The sequence below is a fragment of the Tupaia chinensis genome, unplaced genomic scaffold, assembly GCF_000334495.1.
Source record: "Tupaia chinensis unplaced genomic scaffold, TupChi_1.0 Scaffold143610_2, whole genome shotgun sequence".
Lineage (NCBI taxonomy): Eukaryota > Metazoa > Chordata > Mammalia > Scandentia > Tupaiidae > Tupaia > Tupaia belangeri.
Genome location: NW_006203457.1, coordinates 706,504 through 713,123, shown reverse-complemented (window position 1 = coordinate 713,123; position 6,620 = coordinate 706,504). Strand labels below are relative to the sequence as shown.

The window sequence follows — 6,620 nt, the reverse complement described above, 5'->3', positions numbered from 1 at the left end:
TGCCCGCTCCCTATAGCAAAAACCTCTCAAAAAAAAAAAGGGGGGGGGAAATGCAGTTAATGAAGACTTACTTTTATTTGTTTATTTATTGCTCTTTTTTGTTTAACTCCCAACATTAAGTATAATGAATATGCAGTGGTATTTTTCTCTTTTTTTTTTTTGGAGAGGTTTTTTTGCTATAGGGCACGTGATGCATGAATACCAAAACTTCACATTGTACCCTAGAAATATATAGAATTATTATTTGTAAATTTAAAAATGTTTTAGTGGGGCCAGTGGGTGACATGGTGGTTAAGGTGCTGGACTCCCACATGGTCGACCATGCTTTGAGTCCCAGACTTGCTGACTTGGGATTCCCACTGGGCACATGAACATGCATGCCAAAATTTCAGGAGAATAGAAGAGAAAGCATTGCTACGTGGCCATCACCCCCACAGAGTGGTTTCTCACTTTACCTCTCACTGTCTCTCTTTCTCTCTCTCTCTGGTGAGCACATAGACCCTATGGCAAAAACCTAGAAAAAAATTATTTTACCTATGGAGGTTATAAGGAGTAGAGTTATTGAAGAATGTACCTGTTTGTCACTTCTACTATTTTTATTTCTTCAGTATGCTCTTGACTAGCAGAAATGCTAAATAATTTTCCTAGTAAGTTTACAACTTAGGGCCAGCAGGTGGCTTGGTGGTTAAGGCACTAGACTCCCAAATAGATGGCTGCAGTTTTTGTTCCAGACCTGGCAGCTTGTTTTCTCACTTTCCTTCTGTGTCTCTGTCTCTCTCTGTTTCTCTCTGGGGATCCTGCATGCAGTGTAGCAAATTAAATAATAATAATAATAATAATAAAAAATATGATTAAAGGAATCATTATTTTAAAAAACAGAGTTTACAACTTTGTAAAGCATTTGGATTTCACTTTATTTTTTCCTTATTAATTTTTAAAATTATTATTCATACATTAAAACGCTATACATCATTTAGATTGTGAAGAGGCTTTATCAGTTGAGACTATTGCACACATCCTCATCAACAGATAAAAAAACCTTATCTCTGTCTGACTAGTATTGCCAGGACTTTGAATTTGACAACAATGTTCCATGAAACATCTGACTTTTGTAGTAGATTCATAGTCTTGCTGTAAGGCATATGATCATCATATGAAATAATCGATCGGTACTTTAAGAGAATAGGAGACTCTAGCAATAAATGTAGTCAAACAAGTGATGAACTGGTATGTATCTTCTGAGTAGGATGTATTTTATAATAAAACAATTTGAAGGGTGACCTTTTGCATGTGAAAAAAAATCTCATTTTGTTTACCTGCATAATTAGATCAATTTTGACTCGATTTACTGTTTTCTAATTTAATTAAATATTGATTTGTGACCAGGTATTTAATTAAATCAGCTATATTATTACATGGCTTGAATTTTGTGATTTTGGAGATTAATTTTACCTTTTTTACCTAATACATTGAATATTTTTGTATGGCATTCCATGTGGCAGTTCTGAGGGGGATGAACTTATCCTTTTGGGTAATACATGTTTCTAAATTTTCCAACTCAAAAAGAACTTTAGTATTAATAATGGTCCTAAACTGGAAATAATCCAAATGTTTATTAATTGGTGAATGGACAAAATATGGAGATAAAATAGAATATTTTTCATCTATAAAAAAATGAAGTATTGATACATATGACAGCATGAGTGAAACATGAAAACACTGTCCCAAGGGAAAAAATATGTAAAAAGCCATTGATTATATGATTGCATTTATATGAACTGTCCAGAGTAATCAATTCTATAGAGACAGAAAGTACATTAGTGCTTTCTTAGGGCTGGGAAAAATGGAAGATGTAATAGCTAAAAGATACAGGGTTTCTTCTTAAACTTACAACAATATTCTAAAATTAACCTTGTTGTCAGTTGGATATATCTATGAATATAGAGAAAATAACTAAATTGTACACTTTGAAAGGAGAGACTTAATGGTATGAAATTATAGCTCAATAAAGTTGTTCTTTAAGCAAGGGAATTTAGGTTGAATTTGAAGAGTACAGGAATTGTCCAAGGTAGGTGATTTATAAGTAAAGTACATTAATTCTTAGATTAATGGTTTTTTTTCATGATACACAAATACCCATGGCAGAAGTAGGGCTGTTTGTTTATAATCATGAGTTAAGAAAAAAAATCTGAAAATTGTGGCTTTGAGAAGTATGTAGTTAAGTGTGATTAGGCCTGATTATTTTTATCCATGGCTTTTGTTATTTCATTTCCTGTAAGATAGAACATAATTTGGATCGGAATGACCTCTTAATATCAGGTTGTTATTTAACATGTACTCATAATTCTATAGTTCGTAAATATATTGTTTAACATTAAGTTAATAATTTATTTATGGACGTATACACAATAACCATTAATAACTCTATTAAATGATAGAACCACCAGAAATACTGTAATGAACTTTAGTGGAAGAAGGACTGGATTAGCATTTTAGAAAGTTGGCCTGTGTCTTGCTCTGCCACTAACTGACTTCAATGAGCTTCTGAACCTCTCTAAGCTTCAGCTTTTTTTTTTATTTTTGAAATAAGGGTGTTAGTCTAAGCTCAATTCTAAGTATAAAATGTAATATTTGATTTTACATACCTTTTATGGATGCTGTTAAAACTCCTCCTTTCAACATAAAAAACAAAACAAAACAAAACAAACTTATCAGGTATATGTGGGACATTTACTATTAATAAAAGTAAAACTCCAGGGTTTTTTTAATGAGAGAGAAAATGGATAGAAATATTTTTTCTCTGGGCCTAACTTTGAACAAGATGTATTCTATTAGTTTGTTCAGTATGTTATAACAGGATAACAGAGACTGGATGGCTTAAATTATTGTAATTTATTTTCTCACAATTTTGGAAGCTGACTTAGCCAAATTAATAATAATAAAAAAAATTGCTACAGTACTCTCACCATGTCAATATGTATTTATGGCCCCTTCATTATGTTAAGGCCCCCTGTTGTTAATCACTATGTCCTCACATGGCCTCATATCAAACATACTGATGCAATAGATTTTACCATACTTCTAAAAATTTACGGATTAATGATTCCAACTATATGTAAGAGAAATCACACTTTTTATCAAAATTAAATAAGATACTATGTTCAAGATACAGTATAACCAGACATCAGAAATTCTAGTACAGGGACCAGCAGATGTAGCAATTACGTCGCTGGACTCCCACATGGCCTACCATGGTTCAAGTCCCAGACTTGGTAGCTTGAAACTCATGCAGGTTACCTGTATATGCATGCCCAAAATCCCAAGAGGAGAATGGATTGGAGCATGACCATCCCCCCAGGGGGTGATTTTTCATTTTTGTCTCTCCATCTCTCTCTGTCTCCCTGGTGAGCTCCCTGTAGCAAAAATCTCCCTCCCCCCCAAAAAAAAGAATTTCTAGTACAAATATAAGTACTTTGCCACTGAAATTATTCTTACAAATACACAATTACTCTTGCCTCAGAATAATAAGAATACATTCATAAACTCCCTTTTTCCACTTAGAGACAAGCACATGACCTGGCTTAAGGAAATCCCAGGTATCACTAGCAGTGAAGGGGGAGTTCCAGTGAGACCAGATAAAGCAAAATACCACTACAAAAACTCTGAAAATGAAAGTGTAATTGGAACCACAGCCCATAAAAGTAAGCCAGGACCTGCATACTAAATTGAAAAAGAGTGAATACTAAAACAAATCATTTAAATAAGAAAGAGAATCTAATGATATAATACTCAAAATATCCAGAATGAAAGTGAAAATATCCATATGTCAAAGTTCAGGAAAATAAAAACTCGAATGAGAAAGGCAGTCAACTGATAACAACACTGAAATGAATCAAATGTTGGAATTATTTGACAAAAATTTGAAAGCATCCATTGTAAAAAATATTTCAACAAGCAATTATAAATTTTGTTGAAACAAATAAAAAATAGATAAGCTCAGGGAAAGAATATAAATTATTTAAATAGTGCAATGGGAATTATACATGTTACGAATGCAAAGGTTAAATAAAAACCTCAGTGAATGGATTCAATAGTAGAGGGAACATGACATGTATATATAATTGTGGAACATGATGAAATATCAGTGGAATTTATCCAATCTGAATAATCAAGAAAATAAACTTATTAAAAATGAGCAGAACCACAGGAGGCTGTGGAAAAATAACAAAAAATTCAATATTCATATCATCGGCATTGCAGAAGGAGAAGAGAAAAACTTTGAAAGAGTATTCAAAGAAATAATGGCTGTAAACTCCCCAAATGTAGCAAAAGTCCTATACCTACACAGTTCAGATAAACTAATCCCAAAGAAATGGCGATTTAGTGTGGTTAATCTGTAAGTTAACTCAAAGAAATCCACATGAAGATATATTACAATTACACTTTTGAAAACTAAAGACAAAGAACATATCTAGAAAGCAGCCAGAGAGAAATGATGCATTAACTATAGGTGAATATCAATTCAAATAATGGTAGACCTCTCACTGAAAACCATGGAGAAAAAGGAAGCAGAATAGCACTTTTCAGAGGCTGCAAGAAAAGAAACGTAAACCATCCATAAATTCTATATTTGTAATACTGTCTTCCAGGAATGGAAGGAAAGCAGATATTTTTTTTTTTTTTTTTTTTTTTGCTATGGGGCATGTGGACTCACTGGAGAGAGACAGAAAGAAACAGAGAGAGAGGGAAAGTAAGAAATCACCCCCCTCATCCAGAGGAGATAGCCACACCACAATCACTTCATTCTTCTCTTGGGATTCTGGGTATGCACACACACGTGCCTGGTGCTTTTCAAGCCTCCAGGTCCAGAGCTCAAACTGCAGAGTTGGCCATGTGAGATCCAACTCCTTTACATCATTCCACCTGCTGGCCTAGAAACAGATATTCTTAGATGAATGGGAATTAATGGAATTTGTCACCAAAAGTGTGGTTAACAGAAATTATTCACAAAGAAAGGAAATGACACAAATGGAAACTTGAGACCTGAGGAAGAAAAAGCAGTGAAAAGTACAAAAATATGAGTACATACACAGACTATTAAACTCTTAATGAGTTTTACAGATAATGTCTGAGAGTCGTTGCAACTTCCAGGAGGGGCTTGTATGCCTGGTGCAGGAGCTATGGGACTCAGGATTGTACTTGGAAGTAGTGGATGCACCAGCATGTCCCGTGGTTCCAGCGCTGGTTTTGACTGCCACATTACCATTTTTTCACCCGAGGACTAGCTCTACCAAATAGAATATGCTTTCAAGGCTTTTAACCAGGGCAGCCTTAAATCAATAGCGGTGAGAAGGAAAGACTGTGTAGTAATTGTCACACAGAAAAATGTTCCTGACAAATTATTGGATTCCAGCACAGTGACTCACTTATTCAAGATAACTGAGAACAGTGGCTGTGTGATGACAGGAATGACAGCTTATAGCCGACCCCAGGTACAGAGGGCTCGCTATGAGGCAGCTAATTGGAAATACAAGTATGGTTATTAGACTCCTGTGGACATGCTGTGGGAAAGAATTGCTGATATTTCTCAGGTCTATACACAGAATGCTGAAATGAGGCCTCTTGGTTGATGTAAGATATTAATTGGTACAGATGAAGAACAAGGTCCTCAGGTGTACAAGAGTGATCCTGCAGGTTACTACTGTGGGTTTAAAGCCACTGCCGCAGGAGTTAAACGAACTGAGTCAACCAGTTTCCTTGAAAAAAAAGGTGAAGAGGAAATTTGATTGGATATTTGGACAGTGGAAACTGCGATTACATGCCTTTCTACTGTTCCGTCAATTGATTTCAAACGTTCAGAAATAGAAGTTGGAGTAGTTATAGTTGAAAATCCTAAATTCAGGATTCTTACAGAAGCAGAGATGGATGCTTACCTTGTTGCTCCAGCAGAGAGAGACTAAACATTGTCACATTTGGCACCAAATCCATGATGCCACTTGCCTGTGTGTTTGGTGACAACAACCCAAAATATGGAGGCCCCTAGATTGTAAAAAGAACCTCTTCCACTCCTCCTACTGCTGAAGTGGTTAGGACTCTGTATAAATAAAAATAGTGCTTTTGGAAAACAAACAAACAAAAACAAATAATGTCTGATTATTGAATGAAAAATATGCAAGATGAAAATTAAGATAATGCTATTTAAAAGTGAGAAGATCTAAATGAGAATATGGTATCCCTAAATCTCTTAGAGTACTAAAATGTTCATATCAATAGACTGTTATAAATTGTATAGGAAAAATAGAAAATGCAGACACAAAACAAATAGTGAAATGGTAGGATTAAGCTCTGACATAATAATAATTACTTTAGATGTAAATGGTCTATATATGTTAACTACAGATGCTATGCTACATTATAACTCCCTACAGATCACAATTGAAAGGATAAAATCCTTAAGTGGTAACGTTATGTTAGATTTGGAATAACTAAATATTTTGTTTAAAAATATTATTTAAGTTCAGGGTAAAAAATATTGTTGGCCTTGCAAAAAGAGAAAATAAATAATAGGAGGAAGTTTTTAAAAAGTGAACACTGTGAACAACTTGACACTAATAAATTTG

The 6,620-nt window shown here is 34.3% G+C and overlaps 1 pseudogene; it reads left to right on the top strand.

Moving 5' to 3' along the window:
• The first annotated feature begins 5,222 nt into the window (after positions 1-5,222).
• On the top strand, positions 5,223-5,960 carry LOC102481656 (proteasome subunit alpha type-6 pseudogene; annotated as a pseudogene).
• The last annotated feature ends 660 nt before the right edge of the window (positions 5,961-6,620 follow it).